This window comes from Daucus carota, chromosome 5 (genome assembly GCF_001625215.2).
Source record: "Daucus carota subsp. sativus chromosome 5, DH1 v3.0, whole genome shotgun sequence".
NCBI lineage: Eukaryota > Viridiplantae > Streptophyta > Magnoliopsida > Apiales > Apiaceae > Daucus > Daucus carota.
The window spans coordinates 22,159,582-22,180,402 of record NC_030385.2 but is presented as its reverse complement, the minus strand read 5'-3'; the positions used below and the strand labels follow the sequence as shown (position 1 = coordinate 22,180,402).

Here is a 20,821-nt window from a genome sequence, read left to right as displayed (position 1 = left end):
GCTATAGAAAGGTCTATTTATATTTACAAATAATTGGCACCCCTTTGGATCGTATGTGACATGAAAATACGTATTTAATAGCTTTATATAATAAAGCGGGGTCCAATCAATACCGGTTTCAAGATAATCATCAAAACGGGGCTTTTAAAAGCAATGATTAGTCTACGGGTCCCATTTGCACGTATTTCGATAAAAAGTAATATAATAATCAAAATATCTAGCTTTCACGTATAACGAGACAAACTGGATAATTATCAACAATTAAAATACCCGCAAAACTCCGCCGGACCGACTCCGGGGAAAACCGTACTCCGGATCGAAAAAGTCAAAACACGAAAAGTGTCCGGAATATTCAAATTAGGCTAAAGGTGAGCTTTGTTGAAACTTTCGGGAAGAAAAATCGCTAAACCGTTACGAGTGGACGGTTTTCAAATAATCAAATAATCAATAATTAAATATAAATATACGCAATTAAATCCGTAAATCGATTATAAAATCATCTAACATTCCATAAATCGATATGAAAATATCCAAATAAACTATATTTTCTCCTGAGCATATAGAAATTGAAATCTCTCGAATACGAACATATACGAGCATTCAGCTCAATAAACTAGATAACACAAAATTCACAAAAATTCATATATTAATCATATAATATTAATAATTAATCATAACTAATCAACAAACAAATTCACCAATACCACAAGTAACACTTAGTCACATACCACATATATTCACATAATTATAATTTAGAATTTTCAAAAACAATATATGAAACTCAATTTTAAAAATATAATCATATATCAATAGCACAATAACCCGGGGTTTATTATATAAAACTTTGGAAACTCATTAAACTGGAATAAAATATTAAATCTTATCCCTTCTTTAAAGAAAAATCACTTTTAATAATAATAAAAATATTTTTAAAAATCCGGGTCATTACAATCTACCCTCCTTATAGGGATTCCGTCCTCGGAATCAGAGAAAGAAGGTGGTGGATTTGTTGGTTAATTAATTATGGTTAATTATGAGTATTATATGATTAATATATGAATTTTTGTGAATTTTATATTATCTGGTTTATTGCGTTAACTGCTCATATGTGTTCGTATTTGAGAGATTTCAATTTCTATATGCTCAGGAGAAAATATAGTTTATTTGGATATTTTCATATCGATTTATGGAATGTTAGATGATTTTATAATCGATTTACGGATTTAATTGCGTATATTTATATTTATTTATTAATTATTTGACTTCCGTAAAACCGTCCACTCGTAACGAGGGTAGCAAATTTTCTTTCCGGAAGTTTCAACAAAACTGACCTTTAGCCTAATTTGAATATTCCGGACACTTTTCGTGTTTTGACTTTTTCGATCCGGAGTACGGTTTTTCCCGGAGTCGGTCCGGCGGAGTTTTGCGGGTATTTGAATTGTTGATAATTATCTAGTTTGCCTCGAAATACGTGAAAGCTAGATATTTTGATTATTATATTACTTTTTATCGAAATACGTGCAAATGGGACCCGCAGACTAATCATTGCTTTTAAAAGCCCCGTTTTGATGATTATCTTGAAAACCAGTACCGATTGGACCCCGCTTTATTAATATAAAGCTATTAAATACGTATTTTCATGTCATACACGATCCAAAGGGGTACCAATTATTTGTAAATATAAATAGACCTTTCTAGAGCTTATTTTCACCGTAGAAATCATTTCACCAGTTTCTCTGCACGAATACCGAGAGAAACCAAGCGGTGTTCTTCGTGTTCTTCATAATCAAACGAAGATTTGAAGGTGTTATTGGAATCCGATGGAGCCGTATGAATAGTCAAAACGAAGCTATCGACGCGTAGAATCCAGTTTAATCAATCATAACCGTGCAGATTTCACGGGTAATTTCTTATTAATTTTTGAAAATTCGAATTTATATGATTTTAATTTTGAGTTTCTGCAAACGATGTTGTTTGATTGATTTGATGATGCCATGTTGTAGAGCGTGTTTTTCTCGTCGTTTTGGTATATTATATGTTGAATTTGGAGTTCGAAATCATATAGAAAAGTCGGTTTGATTCTTGGAGTAGGTGTTCTTGGTGTTCTTGAGTTTTTCGCCGGAAAATATTGATTTTTGGCCGGAGATTTCGTTCTGATAGTTCTGGGCAGAATCTAAGGGTCTAGGCGCGTATATAGTGTCCTGGTTGATCATTTTGTGGGTTCAGAATCGACGAAGGAGCTGTATAGGAGGCCATCGGGATCGAAGAAAGCTCGCCGCCGGCGAAGCTTTCTGTCGATTTTCCGGCCGATTGGTTGATGGGTTGGCTGTTATGAAGCCATGGGAGAGTTCCTGGTGGCTTATACGTGTGTTCTGCTCAGTTTGGTGAGCGGTGGTGGTCGGTAACGCCGTTTCCGGCGAAACTAGTAAAGGCCGGCGGCAAATTGCCGTTTGGCCACCCAACTTATGAAGATGATGAAGTTGTGGTATCGCAGTTTCAAATCTTACAAAAACACCCCTGTAACTTTGAAAAGTTACAGTCTAAACCTTGGACAAAAACTTTCAAAAGTTTACAAAATAAACCTTTTGATTTAATTTTCTAAAATTGTTTTATTTAATTATTTTAAATTCCAAAAATAGTTTTTAATTATTTGTTTATTCAAAAATAAATCTAAATTAGTTTGTTAATTAATTTTAATTAGTAATTAATTATTTTAATTGGTCAATTAATTTAAATATTAATTGATTAATTATTTTAATTAATTATTAATTGATTTTAATTGATTAATTAATTGGATTTAATTAATCCTTTTTGATTTAAAAATTCCGAAAAATAGTTTCGAGCTTTAAAATATTTTTACAAATTATTTTCAAGGCTCGATAATTGTTTATGAATGATTTCAAGTCCAACTTCAAGTATTTGGGACTTGATTATTTATCCGAAAAGTGATTCTTTTATCGATTTTAATTCCGAAAAATGTTTAAAAATTCCAGAAAATTCCCGAAAAATCATTTTTTAACCCAAGAGTTGATTCGATATCAATTGGGGTGGGAAAACCTTATGTGTAATGTGTTGTCTGCTACCTGTTTGATGTGTTATGTGCCGATAAAGGAGTCAGAAAACGGTTTTGGACATATCTTTTGATCCGTAATTCAGAATTGAGCGAAACGAAAAAGAGATAGAAGCTCGTGAAGCTTATTTTAATATAATGAGATAATATGATCGAATCTAGAACGTAATTATATGTTATTTGGTTGCTATTAACTAATGACTACGTGATATACATGTTTATTCATGATAGTATATGCGTGTGATAAATGATTTGGATGACATAGTGTCGTGAGTTGATTGATATTGGATAAGAATATATGGATTATAGTGATTGGATCTTGTTGGTTGATTGTTGATTGAGATAGAATAACAGGTGGATAGTCTAACAAATAGACGAAACGCTGTCAAATTATCGATAGGATTTATATGATAATTGATTTGTGATATGTTATGTGGAAGATGACTTGACTATATGATAAAGTCAAAGCATGATTATGTGTTAAGTGATATTTGATAGGTTTAAAGGGGTATATAAGTGGGTATCGATATACGTGATATGTATATTTGATAAATCGATTAGTGATTATAGTGTTATCTTATTCTCGTAAAGGATTTGGACGAGACGTGTATGCCCGAAGACGTTCAGAAAGTCACGTGGTGTTACAAAGCGAATAAGGGATGAATCGAGTAAGCGAAGCAAAGATGTACGGTAGATAGAGTATAGCCAGAGATGGTCTAGAGACTATGAGATGCATAGATTGTGAAAGTGGAAAGATGAGATTGAGATTGTGAATAAGGCTAATGCTAGGCGAGGAGACAGAATTGAGGATCCAGTGGTCGAGGAGTGTTCAGGAAAGTTGATGAGGTTGGTGCAAGCTAGAGCTGTGCTATAGGGATTCAAGTGTAAGTCATAGCTGGAATAGTTGACAGTGATTCTTCTTATCGAAGATGATCTGATTTGGTAAGAAATGTTGTGTAATATTAGTGGTGGATTCTAATTTCAATACTGTAACCTAGATGCGATCCTGTTGCTTTTAGGGGGTTGAAATGTTCTCTTTCGAATCAATTATTAAAGTTTAAATGTTCTCTTGAAATTCTCTTATTATGGCTTTCAAGTTTGAAATTCAGGTTTTGAAATCATTTGATTTATGTTCTCTTTCAAATATTTCAAGTTTTAAAATTCTTTTGGATTTTCATTATTTTTATAAAAATAAAAATAAAAAAATAAAATATTGCAGGTTTTTAAAGTGTTTTAAAAATGGGTTTTATGTGGAGATGTCAGAATCCAGACCCCCGGATTCTCGGACTATCACAGATTGTAATGACCCGGATTTTTAAAAAATATTTTTATTAATATTACAAATGATTTTCTTAAAAAGAAGGAATAAGATTTAATATTTTATTCCAGTTTAATTAGTTTCCAAAATTTTATGTTAGACCCCGGGTTATTGTGTTATTGATAAATGATTATATTTTTAAAACTGATTTTCATATATTGTTTCGAAAATTCTAGATGATTATTATGTGAATATATGTGTGAGGTGAGTAAGTGGTATTGGTGGATTTGTTGGTTAATTAATTATGGTTAATTATGAGTATTATATGATTAATATATGAATTTTTGTGAATTTTATATTATCTGGTTTATTGCGTTAACTGCTCATATGTGTTCGTATTTGAGAGATTTCAATTTCTATATGCTCAGGAGAAAATATAGTTTATTTGGATATTTTCATATCGATTTATGGAATGTTAGATGATTTTATAATCGATTTACGGATTTAATTGCGTATATTTATATTTATTTATTAATTATTTGACTTCCGTAAAACCGTCCACTCGTAACGAGGTAGCAAATTTTCTTTCCGGAAGTTTCAACAAAACTGACCTTTAGCCTAATTTGAATATTCCGGACACTTTTCGTGTTTTGACTTTTTCGATCCGGAGTACGGTTTTTCCCGGAGTCGGTCCGGCGGAGTTTTGCGGGTATTTGAATTGTTGATAATTATCTAGTTTGCCTCGAAATACGTGAAAGCTAGATATTTTGATTATTATATTACTTTTTATCGAAATACGTGCAAATGGGACCCGCAGACTAATCATTGCTTTTAAAAGCCCCGTTTTGATGATTATCTTGAAAACCAGTACCGATTGGACCCCGCTTTATTAATATAAAGCTATTAAATACGTATTTTCATGTCATACACGATCCAAAGGGGTACCAATTATTTGTAAATATAAATAGACCTTTCTAGAGCTTATTTTCACCGTAGAAATCATTTCACCAGTTTCTCTGCACGAATACCGAGAGAAACCAAGCGGTGTTCTTCGTGTTCTTCATAATCAAACGAAGATTTGAAGGTGTTATTGGAATCCGATGGAGCCGTATGAATAGTCAAAACGAAGCTATCGACGCGTAGAATCCAGTTTAATCAATCATAACCGTGCAGATTTCACGGGTAATTTCTTATTAATTTTTGAAAATTCGAATTTATATGATTTTAATTTTGAGTTTCTGCAAACGATGTTGTTTGATTGATTTGATGATGCCATGTTGTAGAGCGTGTTTTTCTCGTCGTTTTGGTATATTATATGTTGAATTTGGAGTTCGAAATCATATAGAAAAGTCGGTTTGATTCTTGGAGTAGGTGTTCTTGGTGTTCTTGAGTTTTTCGCCGGAAAATATTGATTTTTGGCCGGAGATTTCGTTCTGATAGTTCTGGGAAGAATCTAAGGGTCTAGGCGCGTATATAGTGTCCTGGTTGATCATTTTGTGGGTTCAGAATCGACGAAGGAGCTGTATAGGAGGCCATCGGGATCGAAGAAAGCTCGCCGCCGGCGAAGCTTTCTGTCGATTTTCCGGCCGATTGGTTGATGGGTTGGCTGTTATGAAGCCATGGGAGAGTTCCTAGTGGCTTATACGTGTGTTCTGCTCAGTTTGGTGAGCCGTAGGGCTGGCAATATCAGACACGACCCGAACCCGACCCGAACCCGACCCAAACCCGTAACCCGATTTACTGAGACAAAACCCGAAAGTGACCCGAAAATCACCCGTTTTGACACGAAATGGACCCGACATGACCCGAAATTCTAATTTTGTTTCTAATAACTTCAATTTTCAGTTTTATTCAATTTTAAGTGATTTTAGCTTGACCCGAAATCGACTCGAAATTGACCCGATTGCTGACACGAACACGACCCGTTACCCGAAACTGCCACCCCTAGGTGAGCGGTGGTGGTCAGTAACGCCGTTTCCGGCGAAACTAGTAAAGGCCGGCGGCAAATTGCCGTTTGGCCACCCAACTTATGAAGATGATGAAGTTGTGGTATCGCAGTTTCAAATCTTACAAAAACACCCCTGTAACTTTGAAAAGTTACAGTCTAAACCTTGGACAAAAACTTTCAAAAGTTTACAAAATAAACCTTTTGATTTAATTTTCTAAAATTGTTTTATTTAATTATTTTAAATTCCAAAAATAGTTTTTAATTATTTGTTTATTCAAAAATAAATCTAAATTAGTTTGTTAATTAATTTTAATTAGTAATTAATTATTTTAATTGGTCAATTAATTTAAATATTAATTGATTAATTATTTTAATTAATTATTAATTGATTTTAATTGATTAATTAATTGGATTTAATTAATCCTTTTTGATTTAAAAATTCCGAAAAATAGTTTCGAGCTTTAAAATATTTTTACAAATTATTTCAAGGCTCGATAATTGTTTATGAATGATTTCAAGTCCAACTTCAAGTATTTGGGACTTGATTATTTATCCGAAAAGTGATTCTTTTATCGATTTTAATTCCGAAAAATGTTTAAAAATTCCAGAAAATTCCCGAAAAATCATTTTTTAACCCAAGAGTTGATTCGATATCAATTGGGGTGGGAAAACCTTATGTGTAATGTGTTGTCTGCTACCTGTTTGATGTGTTATGTGCCGATAAAGGAGTCAGAAAACGGTTTTGGACATATCTTTTGATCCGTAATTCAGAATTGAGCGAAACGAAAAAGAGATAGAAGCTCGTGAAGCTTATTTTAATATAATGAGATAATATGATCGAATCTAGAATGTGATTATATGTTATTTGGTTGCTATTAACTAATGACTACGTGATATACATGTTTATTCATGATAGTATATGCGTGTGATAAATGATTTGGATGACATAGTGTCGTGAGTTGATTGATATTGGATAAGAATATATGGATTATAGTGATTGGATCTTGTTGGTTGATTGTTGATTGAGATAGGATAACAGGTGGATAGTCTAACAAATAGACGAAACGCTGTCAAATTATCGATAGGATTTATATGATAATTGATTTGTGATATGTTATGTGGAAGATGACTTGACTATATGATAAAGTCAAAGCATGATTATGTGTTAAGTGATATTTGATAGGTTTAAAGGGGTATATAAGTGGGTATCGATATACGTGATATGTATATTTGATAAATCGATTAGTGATTATAGTGTTATCTTATTCTCGTAAAGGATTTGGACGAGACGTGTATGCCCGAAGACGTTCAGAAAGTCACGTGGTGTTACAAAGCGAATAAGGGATGAATCGAGTAAGCGAAGCAAAGATGTACGGTAGATAGAGTATAGCCAGAGATGGTCTAGAGACTATGAGATGCATAGATTGTGAAAGTGGAAAGATGAGATTGAGATTGTGAATAAGGCTAATGCTAGGCGAGGAGACAGAATTGAGGATCCAGTGGTCGAGGAGTGTTCAGGAAAGTTGATGAGGTTGGTGCAAGCTAGAGCTGTGCTATAGGGATTCAAGTGTAAGTCATAGCTGGAATAGTTGACAGTGATTCTTCTTATCGAAGATGATCTGATTTGGTAAGAAATGTTGTGTAATATTAGTGGTGGATTCTAATTTCAATACTGTAACCTAGATGCGATCCTGTTGCTTTTAGGGGGTTGAAATGTTCTCTTTCGAATCAATTATTAAAGTTTAAATGTTCTCTTGAAATTCTCTTATTATGGCTTTCAAGTTTGAAATTCAGGTTTTGAAATCATTTGATTTATGTTCTCTTTCAAATATTTCAAGTTTTAAAATTCTTTTGGATTTTCATTATTTTTATAAAAATAAAAATAAAAAAATAAAATATTGCAGGTTTTTAAAGTGTTTTAAAAATGGGTTTTATGTGGTGACGTCAGAATCCAGGCCCCCGGATTCCTGGACCGTCACAGTAGATATTTTGATTATTATATTCATCCTTATCTTGTAATAATTGCAATGGGACCCGCATACTAATGACTGATTAAAAAGCCCCGTTTTGATGATTATCTTGAAAACCAGTACCGATTGGACCCCGCTTTATTATATAAAGCTAGTAAATATCGTATTTTCATGTCATAAACGATCCAAAGGGGTACCAATTATTTGTAAATATAAATAGCCCTTTCTACACCTTATTTTCAACCGTAAATCATTTTCACCAGTTTCTCTGCACGAATACCGAGAGAAACCGAAGTATGTTCTTCGTGTTCTTCATAATCAAACGAAGATTTGAAGGTGTTATTGGAATCCGATGGAGGCGTATGAATAGTCAAAACGAAGCTATCGACGTGTAGATTATAGTTTAATCATTCGTTTGTGTGCAGATTCAACAGGTAAATTACTATTAATTGTTGAAAATTCGAGTTATATTGATTTGAAATATGAATTTTTGCAAACGTGATTGTTTGATTATTTTGATGATACCATGTTGTAGAGCGTGTTTTTCTCGTCGTTTTGGTATATTATATGTCGAATTTGGAGTTCGGAATCATATAGAAACAGTGGTTTGATTTTGAGAATTCAAGTGTTCTTGAGTGTTCTTGAGTTTTGCCGGAAATCTTTAAATTTCGGCCGGATTTTCATTCTGTTAAATCTGGGAGATGGTGGTATATATGGATGGATAGAGGAGGAGAAGAGGAATCGATTCATATGTATGTTAACAGTGGAGAAGGCCTGAGAAGCTCGCCGAGTTCTGGAAGAAAACCGCCAGCGGCGGGATTTTCTTTGACTTTTCCGGCGAACTTCCACGGTTTCTGGCGATTCGGAGTGCATGTACAAGTTCCTGGCAGTGGTTAGGATGTATCTGGAGCTTTGGGTGGAGTTCTGGGCACTGAAAATGGATTCCGGCATAAATCCGGCGAGTTTGTCGGTGGCCGGCGTAAAATTACAGTTAGGTACCTCAGCTTTTGAGAATGATGAAGCTGAGGTACTGTGGTTTCAAAGTTTGCATTTCAGCCCCTGAAACTTCTGAAAGTTACACTTTAAACCCTGGACAAAACTTTCAAAAGTTTACAAAATAAACCTTTTGATTTAATTTTCTAAAATTGTTTTATTTAATTATTTTAAATTTCAAAAATAGTTTTTAATTATTTCTTTATTCAAAAATAAATCTAAATTAGTTTGTTAATTAATTTTAATTAGTAATTAATTATTTTAATTGGTCAATTAATTTAAATATTAATTGATTAATTAATTTAATTAATTATTAATTGATTTTAATTGATTAATTAATTGGATTTAATTAATCCTTTTCGATTTAAAAATTCTGAAAAATAGTTTCGAGCTTTCAAATATTTTTCCAAATTATTTTCAAGGCTCGATAATTGTTTATGAATGATTTCAAGTCCAATTTCAAGTATTTGGGACTTGATTATTTATTCGAAAAGTGATTCTTTTATCGATTTTAATTCCGAAAAATGTTTAAAAATTCTGGAAAATTCCCGAAAAATCATTTTTAACCCAAGGCTTGATTTAATATCAATTGGGATGGGAAACCTTATGTGTTGTGTGTTGTCTACTATTGGTTGGATGTGTTATGTGCCGATAGGAGAGTGAGAAAACTGTTTTGAGCATAACTTTTGATCCGTAAGTCGGAATCAAGTGAAACGAAAGAGAGACAGAAGCTTATAACGTCTATTTTAATATGATGTGATTATATGGCTGAGTCTATAAGGTGAATAATTGTTGATAAGTATGCATAATGTGATAATATGTGATCTAAGTGCTACCAAGTGATGATTATGTGAAGTACGTGTTAGTTTTGATATTGTGAAGTGATAAATGATTCGTACGGTTGATATTCCAGTTTAATGAGTTTTCAAGTTTTATATTTAAACCCCGGGTTATTGTGTTATTGATAAATAATTGTATTTTCAGAACTGATTTTCATATTTTGTTTTGAAAATTCTAGATGATAATTATGTGAATATATGTGGTATGTGACTAAGTGTTACTTGTGGTATTGTTCGTTTAATTATTTATGGTGATTTATGATTATTATATAATTTTGTGAATTTTGTGTTATCTAGTTTATTGAGCTGAATGCTCATATGTGTTCGTATTCGCGAGATTTCAATTTCTATATGCTCAGGATGAAATATAGTTTATTTGGGTATTTTCATATTGATTTATGGAATGTTAGATGATTTTATAATCGATTTACGGATTTAATTGCGTATATTTATATTTATTTATTAATTATTTGACTTCCGTAAAACCGTCCACTCGTAACGAGGTAGCAAATTTTCTTTCCGGAAGTTTCAACAAAATTGACCTTTAGCCTAATTTGAATATTCCGGACACTTTTCGTGTTTTGACTTTTTCGATCCGGAGTACGGTTTTCCCCGGAGTCGGTCCGGCGGAGTTTTTCGGGTATTTTAATTGTTGATAATTATCCAGTTTGCCTCGATATACGTGAAAGCTAGATATTTTGATTATTATATTCATCCTTATCTTGTAATAATTGCAATGGGACCCGCATACTAATGACTGATTAAAAAGCCCCGTTTTGATGATTATCTTGAAAACCAGTACCGATTGGACCCCGCTTTATTATATAAAGCTAGTAAATATCGTATTTTCATGTCATAAACGATCCAAAGGGGTACCAATTATTTGTAAATATAAATAGCCCTTTCTACACCTTATTTTCAACCGTAAATCATTTTCACCAGTTTCTCTGCACGAATACCGAGAGAAACCAAAGTATGTTCTTCGTGTTCTTCATAATCAAACGAAGATTTGAAGGTGTTATTGGAATCCGATGGAGGCGTATGAATAGTCAAAACGAAGCTATCGACGTGTAGATTATAGTTTAATCATTCGTTTGTGTGCAGATTCAACAGGTAAATTACTATTAATTGTTGAAAATTCGAGTTATATTGATTTGAAATATGAATTTTTGCAAACGTGATTGTTTGATTATTTTGATGATACCATGTTGTAGAGCGTGTTTTTCTCGTCGTTTTGGTATATTATATGTCGAATTTGGAGTTCGGAATCATATAGAAACAGTGGCTTGATTTTGAGAATTCAAGTGTTCTTGAGTGTTCTTGAGTTTTGCCGGAAATCTTTAAATTTCGGCCGGATTTTCATTCTGTTAAATCTGGGAGATGGTGGTATATATGGATGGATAGAGGAGGAGAAGAGGAATCGATTCATATGTATGTTAACAGTGGAGAAGGCCTGAGAAGCTCGCCGAGTTCTGGAAGAAAACCGCCGGCGGCGGGATTTTCTTTGACTTTTCCGGCGAACTTCCACGGTTTCTGGCGATTCTGAGTGCATGTACAAGTTCCTGGCAGTGGTTAGGATGTATCTGGAGCTTTGGGTGGAGTTCTGGGAACTGAAAATGGATTCCGGCATAAATCCGGCGAGTTTGTCGGTGGCCGGCGTAAAATTACAGTTAGGTACCTCAGCTTTTGAGAATGATGAAGCTGAGGTACTGTGGTTTCAAAGTTTGCATTTCAGCCCCTGAAACTTCTGAAAGTTACACTTTAAACCCTGGACAAAACTTTCAAAAGTTTACAAAATAAACCTTTTGATTTAATTTTCTAAAATTGTTTTATTTAATTATTTTAAATTTCAAAAATAGTTTTTAATTATTTCTTTATTCAAAAATAAATCTAAATTAGTTTGTTAATTAATTTTAATTAGTAATTAATTATTTTAATTGGTCAATTAATTTAAATATTAATTGATTAATTAATTTAATTAATTATTAATTGATTTTAATTGATTAATTAATTGGATTTAATTAATCCTTTTTGATTTAAAAATTCTGAAAAATAGTTTCGAGCTTTCAAATATTTTTCCAAATTATTTTCAAGGCTCGATAATTGTTTATGAATGATTTCAAGTCCAATTTCAAGTATTTGGGACTTGATTATTTATTCGAAAAGTGATTCTTTTATCGATTTTAATTCCGAAAAATGTTTAAAAATTCTGGAAAATTCCCGAAAAATCATTTTTAACCCAAGGCTTGATTTAATATCAATTGGGATGGGAAACCTTATGTGTTGTGTGTTGTCTACTATTGGTTGGATGTGTTATGTGCCGATAGGAGAGTGAGAAAACTGTTTTGAGCATAACTTTTGATCCGTAAGTCGGAATCAAGTGAAACGAAAGAGAGACAGAAGCTTATAACGTCTATTTTAATATGATGTGATTATATGGCTGAGTCTATAAGGTGAATAATTGTTGATAAGTATGCATAATGTGATAATATGTGATCTAAGTGCTACCAAGTGATGATAATGTGAAGTACGTGTTAGTTTTGATATTGTGAAGTGATAAATGATTCGTACGGTTGATATTCCAGTTTAATGAGTTTTCAAGGTTTTATATTTAAACCCCGGGTTATTGTGTTATTGATAAATAATTGTATTTTCAGAACTGATTTTCATATTTTGTTTTGAAAATTCTAGATGATAATTATGTGAATATATGTGGTATGTGACTAAGTGTTACTTGTGGTATTGTTCGTTTAATTATTTATGGTGATTTATGATTATTATATAATTTTGTGAATTTTGTGTTATCTAGTTTATTGAGCTGAATGCTCATATGTGTTCGTATTCGCGAGATTTCAATTTCTATATGCTCAGGATGAAATATAGTTTATTTGGGTATTTTCATATTGATTTATGGAATGTTAGATGATTTTATAATCGATTTACGGATTTAATTGCGTATATTTATATTTATTTATTAATTATTTGACTTCCGTAAAACCGTCCACTCGTAACGAGGTAGCAAATTTTCTTTCCGGAAGTTTCAACAAAATTGACCTTTAGCCTAATTTGAATATTCCGGACACTTTTCGTGTTTTGACTTTTTCGATCCGGAGTACGGTTTTCCCCGGAGTCGGTCCGGCGGAGTTTTTCGGGTATTTTAATTGTTGATAATTATCCAGTTTGCCTCGATATACGTGAAAGCTAGATATTTTGATTATTATATTCATCCTTATCTTGTAATAATTGCAATGGGACCCGCATACTAATGACTGATTAAAAAGCCCCGTTTTGATGATTATCTTGAAAACCAGTACCGATTGGACCCCGCTTTATTATATAAAGCTAGTAAATATCGTATTTTCATGTCATAAACGATCCAAAGGGGTACCAATTATTTGTAAATATAAATAGCCCTTTCTACACCTTATTTTCAACCGTAAATCATTTTCACCAGTTTCTCTGCACGAATACCGAGAGAAACCAAAGTATGTTCTTCGTGTTCTTCATAATCAAACGAAGATTTGAAGGTGTTATTGGAATCCGATGGAGGCGTATGAATAGTCAAAACGAAGCTATCGACGTGTAGATTATAGTTTAATCATTCGTTTGTGTGCAGATTCAACAGGTAAATTACTATAAATTGTTGAAAATTCGAGTTATATTGATTTGAAATATGAATTTTTGCAAACGTGATTGTTTGATTATTTTGATGATACCATGTTGTAGAGCGTGTTTTTCTCCTCGTTTTGGTATATTATATGTCGAATTTGGAGTTCGGAATCATATAGAAACAGTGGCTTGATTTTGAGAATTCAAGTGTTCTTGAGTGTTCTTGAGTTTTGCCGGAAATCTTTAAATTTCGGCCGGATTTTCATTCTGTTAAATCTGGGAGATGGTGGTATATATGGATGGATAGAGGAGGAGAAGAGGAATCGATTCATATGTATGTTAACAGTGGAGAAGGCCTGAGAAGCTCGCCGAGTTCTGGAAGAAAACCGCCGGCGGCGGGATTTTCTTTGACTTTTCCGGCGAACTTCCACGGTTTCTGGCGATTCTGAGTGCATGTACAAGTTCCTGGCAGTGGTTAGGATGTATCTGGAGCTTTGGGTGGAGTTCTGGGAACTGAAAATGGATTCCGGCATAAATCCGGCGAGTTTGTCGGTGGCCGTCGTAAAATTACAGTTAGGTACCTCAGCTTTTGAGAATGATGAAGCTGAGGTACTGTGGTTTCAAAGTTTGCATTTCAGCCCCTGAAACTTCTGAAAGTTACACTTTAAACCCTGGACAAAACTTTCAAAAGTTTACAAAATAAACCTTTTGATTTAATTTTCTAAAATTGTTTTATTTAATTATTTTAAATTTCAAAAATAGTTTTTAATTATTTCTTTATTCAAAAATAAATCTAAATTAGTTTGTTAATTAATTTTAATTAGTAATTAATTATTTTAATTGGTCAATTAATTTAAATATTAATTGATTAATTAATTTAATTAATTATTAATTGATTTTAATTGATTAATTAATTGGATTTAATTAATCCTTTTTGATTTAAAATTCTGAAAAATAGTTTCGAGCTTTCAAATATTTTTCCAAATTATTTTCAAGACTCGATAATTGTTTATGAATGATTTCAAGTCCAATTTCAAGTATTTGGGACTTGATTATTTATTCGAAAAGTGATTCTTTTATCGATTTTAATTCCGAAAAATGTTTAAAAAATTCTGGAAAATTCCCGAAAAATCATTTTTAACCCAAGGCTTGATTTAATATCGACTGGAATGGGAAACCTTATGTGTTGTGTGTTGTCTACTATTGGTTGGATGTGTTATGTGCCGATAGGAGAGTGAGAAAACTGTTTTGAGCATAACTTTTGATCCGTAAGTCGGAATCAAGTGAAACGAAAAAGAGACAGAAGCTTATAACGTCTATTTTAATATGATGTGACTATATGGCTGAGTCTATAAGGTGAATAATTGTTGATAAGTATGCATAATGTGATAATATGTGATCTAAGTGCTATCAAGTGATGATTATGTGAAGTACGTGTTAATTTTGATATTGTGAAGTGATAAATGATTAGTAGGACTGATATTGGATAAGGATATATGGATTATGGTGACTGGAGTTGGTTGATTGGTTGTTGGTTGGGAATAGGTTGACAGGTGGATAGTCCTATAAATAGATGAGACGATGTCGGATTTTCGAAAGGATTTATATGATAATTGATTGGTGATATGTTATGTGGAATATGATTGACTATATGTTAGAGTCAAAGCATGCTTATATGTTACGTGGTATCTGATAAGTTTAAAGGGATATATAAGTGGGTATCGGTATACGTGATATGTATATGCGATATATTGTTTAGTGACTATAGTATTATCTTATTCTCGTAAAGGATTTGGACGAGACGTGTACACTCGAAGACGTCAGGAAGTCGAAATGGTATTGCAAAGCGAGTAAGGGATAAATCGAATAAGCGAAGCGATGTGGCGAATAGAGTATAGCTAGAGATGGTCTAGAGATTACGAGATGCATAGATGGTGAAAGTGGAAAGATGAGATTGAGATGTGAGACTGGAGTCAGATTTAAGGCAAGTATCCTAAACCCTTCTCTTGGATATATTGCAATATTCTGATCCATTCCTTTGGTATCTGTTGCAAGAATTCGTACTTTTCCTTTCTATATTTAAAAGTGCATATGTTCGGATCTATTCTTTCTATTCTTCAAGTTTCTAAAGAATTTCCGTTTTATTAATTAATTCGAAGTTCAGATTGTCATTGAAGCATGTGTTGCTCAGTGATGGTTAGAGCTTTGAATGAATTGGGATCTTCTTGATTATTCAACCCGCCATTGTCATGCTGGTTTAGCAGGCTAAATTCAGTTGCTTAGCCGATAATGGAGGATATTGAATAGTTAGGGATTTCCTGAACTATGATTTATGAAAGGATGGACTGTGACTTATGAAAAGTTTATTATCAAAGTTTGATTTGAAATTATTCAGTTGTTGATGATGATTATGATTATGTTCTGTTAATTTACATTGGTTTCTTGAATTGAATTAGAGAATTGGATTATTGTTTTTATATAAACATGTGGACCAGATGAGTGGTCAGACCAAATGAGTGGTCATGATAGGCCAATGAGTGCCTTGGATCCAGTGATAGAGCATGGCGGGGCCTGCTCGGGGTTAGGTATGACTGATCAGCATCCTAACCTTGGTTTTTAATTAAAATGTGATAGTCCAATTCAATAATTCTCTTGTGAAGGATTGAATTCCTCAGGTTTCTATTGCTGCAAGGTATTGTGATTCTTTTATACAATACCTGAATTTGTGAACTCAGGTTGAATCTTTTTATATCTTGAACTCGAGAATTTCTGTTATATCACTTCAGAACTTTCATTGTTTATTATTACTTGCTGAGCATTGTTGCTCACTCTTGCTATTCCTTTCTTAATCATTTCAGAAAGGATTAAAGATGAATGGCTAGACTATGATTGCGAGTAAGGCTAAGGCTAGGCGAGGATTCAGAGTTGAGGATTCAGTGGTCAAGGAGTATTCAGGAAGACTTATAAAGTTGGAGCTAGCTAGAGTTGAGCTATTGAGATTCAGATGTAATTCATAGCTGGAACAAATTGGCAGTGATTCTTCTTATCGAAGATGATCTGATTTGGTAAGAGAAGTTGTGTAATATTAGTGGTGGATTCTAATTTCAATACTGTAACCTGGATGCGATCCTGTTGTTTTGGGGGGTTTAAATGTTCTCTTTGAAATCTTTTATTTAAGTTAAATGTTCTCTTGAAATTCTCCTATTATGGCTTTCAAGTTTGAAATTCAGGTTTTGAAATCATTCGATTTATGTTCTCATTCAAATCTTTTATTAAATGTTTTCAAGTTTTAAATTCTTTGGATTTCACGTTTTTAAATTCTTTTGGTTTTAATTATCTTTTAAAAAAAAATACAGGTTTTCAAGGGTGTTTTTAAAAGGTTTTGTGTGGTGACGTCAGAATCCAGACCCCCGGATTCTTGGACCGTCACATCCGGAATGAAGGTACAAGTTGTTTCCAACTTCAATCTAGTCAATAATGAAGCTACAAGTTGTTTCCGGACTCAAACGAGTCAAGAATGAAACTACAAGGTGATACCAATTTCAAACAACCGAAAATGAAGTTACAAGTTGTTTTCAACTTCAAACGAGTCCGGAATGAAGCTACAAGTTGTTTCCAACTTCAATCTAGTCAAAACGAAGCTACAACTTGTTTCGGGCTCAAACGAGTCAAGAATGAAACTACAAGTTGATTCCAATTTCAAACAACCGAAAATGAAGCTCCAAGTTGTTTTCAACTTCAAACGAGTCCGGAATGAAGCTACACGTTGTTTTCAACTTCAAACGAGTCCGGAATGAAGCTACAAGTTGTTTCCGGACTCAAACGAGTCAAGAATGAAAACTACAAGGTGATTCCAAATTCAAACAACCGAAATGAAGCTACAAGTTGTTTTCAACTTCAAACGAGTTCGGAATGAAGCTGCAAGTTGTTTCCAACTTCAATCTAGTCAATAACGAAGCTACAAGTTGTTTCCGGGCTCAAACGAGTCAAGAATGAAACTACAAGTTGATTCCAATTTCAAACAACCGAAAATGAAGGTACAAGTTGTTTTCAACTTCAAACGAGTCCGGAATGAAGCTACAAGTTGTTTCCAACTTCAATCTAGTCAACAATGAAGCTACAAATTGTTTCCGGACTCGAACGAGTCAAGAATGAAACTACCAAGGTGATTCCAATCTCAAACACCGAAAATGAAGTTACAAGTTGTTTTCAACTTCAAACGAGTCCGGAATGAAGCTACAAGTTGTTTCCAACTTCAATCTAGTCAATAACAAAGCAACAAATTGTTTCCGGGCTCAAACGAGTCAAGAATGAAACTACAAGGTGATTCCAATTTCAAACAACCGAAAATGAAGCTCCAAGTTGTTTTCAACTTCAAACGAGTCCGGAATGAAGCTACAAGTTGTTTCCAACTTCAATCTAGTCAATAACAAAGCTAGAAATTGTTTCCGGGCTCAAACGAGTCAAGAATGAAACTACAAGGTGATTCCAATTTTAACAACCGAAAATGAAGCTCCAAGTTGTTTTCAACTTCAAACGAGTCCGGAATGAAGCTACAAGTTGTTTCCAACTTCAATCTAGTCAATAACAAAGCTACAAATTGTTTCCGGCTCAAACGAGTCAAGAATGAAACTACAAGGTGATTCCAATTTCAACAACCGAAAATGAAGTTACAAGTTGTTTTCAACTTCAAATGAGTCCGGAATGAAGCTACAAGTTGTTTCCAACTTCAATCTAGTCAATAACGAAGCTACAAGTTGTTTCCGGGCTCAAACGAGTCAAGAATGAAACTACAAGTTGATTACAATTTCAAACAATCGAAAATGAAGCTACAAATTGTTTTCAACTTCAAACAAGTCCGGATGAAGCTACAAGTTTTTTTCATCTTCAAACGAGTCCGGAATGAAGCTACAAGTTGTTTCCAACTTCAATCTAGTCAGTAATGAAGCTACAAGTTGTTTCCGGACTCAAACGAGTCAAGAATGAAACTACAAGGTGATTCCAATTTAAAACAACCGAAAATGAAGCTCCAAGTTGTTTTCAACTTCAAACGAGTCCGGAATGAAGCTACACGTTGTTTTCAACTTCACAACGAGTCCGGAATGAAGCTACAAGTTGTTTCCGGACTCAAACGAGTCAAGAATGAAACTACAAGGTGATTCCAAATTCAAACAACGAAAATGAAGCTACAAGTTGTTTTCAACTTCAAACGAGTTCGGAATGAAGCTGCAAGTTGTTTCCAACTTCAATCTAGTCAATACGAAGCTAGCTACAAGTTGTTTCCGGGCTCCAACGAGTCAAGAATGAAACTACAAGGTGATTCCAATTTCAAACAACCGAAAATGAAGCTCCAAGTTGTTTTCAACTTCAAACGAGTCCGGAATGAAGCTACAAGTTGTTTCCAACTTCAATCTAGTCAACAATGAAGCTACAAATTGTTTCAGACTCGAACGAGTCAAGAATGAAAATACAAGTTGATTACAATTTCAAACAAACGAAAATGAAGCTACAAATGGTTTTCAACTTCAAAACGGAGTCCGGAATGAAGCTACAAGTGTTTTTCATCTTCAAACGAGTCCGGAATGAAGTACAGTTGTTCAACTTCAATCTAGTCAATAAATGAAGCTACAAGTTGTTTCCGGACTCAAACGAGTCAAGAATGAAACTACAAGGTGATTCCATTTCAAACAACCGAAAATGAAGTTACAAGTTGTTTTCAACTTCAAACGAGTCCGGAATGAAAGCTACAAGTTGTTTCCAACTTCAATCTAGTCAATAACGAAGCTACAACTTGTTTCCGGGCTCAAACGAGTCAAGAATGAAACTACAAGTTGATTCCAATTTCAAACAACCGAAAATGAAGCTCCAAGTTGTTTTCAACTTCAAACGAGTCCGGAATGAAGCTACAAGTTGTTTTCAACTTCAAACGAGTCCGGAATGAAGCTACAAGTTGTTTCCGGACTCAAACGAGTCAAGAATGAAACTACAAGGTGATTCCAAATTCAAACAACCGAAAATGAAGCTAGCTACAAGTTGTTTTCAACTTCAAACGAGTTCGGAATGAAGCTGCAAGTTGTTTCCAACTTCAATCTAGTCAATAACGAAGCTACAAGTTGTTTCCGGGCTCAACACGAGTCAAGAATGAAACTACCAGTTGATTTCAATTTCAAACAACCGAAAATGAAGGTACAAGTTGTTTTCAACTTCAAACGAGTCCGGAATTGAAGCTACAAGTTGTTTCCAACTTCAATCTAGTCAATAACAAGCTACAATTGTTTCCGGCTCAAACGAGTCAAGAATGAAACTACAAGGTGATTCCAATTTCAAACAACGCAAATGTGAAGTACAAGTTGTTTTCAACTTCAAACGAGTCCGGAATGAAGCTACAAGTTGTTCCAACTTCAATCTAGTCAATAACAAAGCAAACAAATTGTTTCCGGGCTCAAACGAGTCAAGAATGAAACTACAAGGTGATTCCAATTTCAAACAACCGAAAATGAAGCTCCAAGTTGTTTTCAACTTCAAACGAGTCGGAATGAGCTACAAGTTGTTCCAACTTCAATCTAGTCAATAACAAAGCTACAAATTGTTTCCGGCTCAAACGAGTCAAGAATGAACTACAAGGTGATTCCAATTTCAACAACCGAAATGAAGCTTCCAAGTTTCAGTTTTCAACTTCAAACGAGTCCGGAATGAAGCTACAAGTTGTTTCCAACTTCAATCTAGTCAATAACAAAGCTACCAAATTGTTTCCCTGTCCAAACGAGTCAAGAATGAAACTACAAGGTGATTCCAATTTCAAACAACCGAAAATGAAGTTACAAGTTGTTTTCAACTTCAAATGAGTCCGGAATGAAGCTACAGTTGTTTCCAACTTCAATCTAGTCAATAACGAAGCTACAAGTTGTTTCCGGGCTCAAACGAGTCAAGAATGAAACTACAGTTGATTACACTTTCAACAAAACCGAAAATGAAGCTCCCAATTGTTTTCAACTTCAACCAAGTCCGGCATGAAGCTACAAGTTGTTTTCATCTTCAAACGAGTCCGGAATGAAGCTACAAGTTGTTTCCAACTTCAATCTAGTCAGTAATGAAGCTCCAAGTTGTTTCCGGACTCAAACGAGTCAAGAATGA

At 33.7% G+C, this 20,821-nt stretch overlaps 2 long non-coding RNA genes across 2 annotated transcripts; both read left to right on the top strand.

Annotated features, from left to right (window-relative positions):
* The first annotated feature begins 1,309 nt into the window (after positions 1 to 1,309).
* Positions 1,310 to 4,145, top strand: LOC135152603 (uncharacterized). The gene is made up of 2 exons (XR_010291923.1): positions 1,310 to 1,902; positions 3,662 to 4,145. It is a non-coding gene; the product is annotated as an uncharacterized LOC135152603 (long non-coding RNA).
* Positions 4,146 to 4,494: 349 nt separating this feature from the next.
* On the top strand, positions 4,495 to 8,036 carry LOC135152604 (uncharacterized). The gene is made up of 2 exons (XR_010291924.1): positions 4,495 to 5,510; positions 7,553 to 8,036. It is a non-coding gene; the product is annotated as an uncharacterized LOC135152604 (long non-coding RNA).
* The last annotated feature ends 12,785 nt before the right edge of the window (positions 8,037 to 20,821 follow it).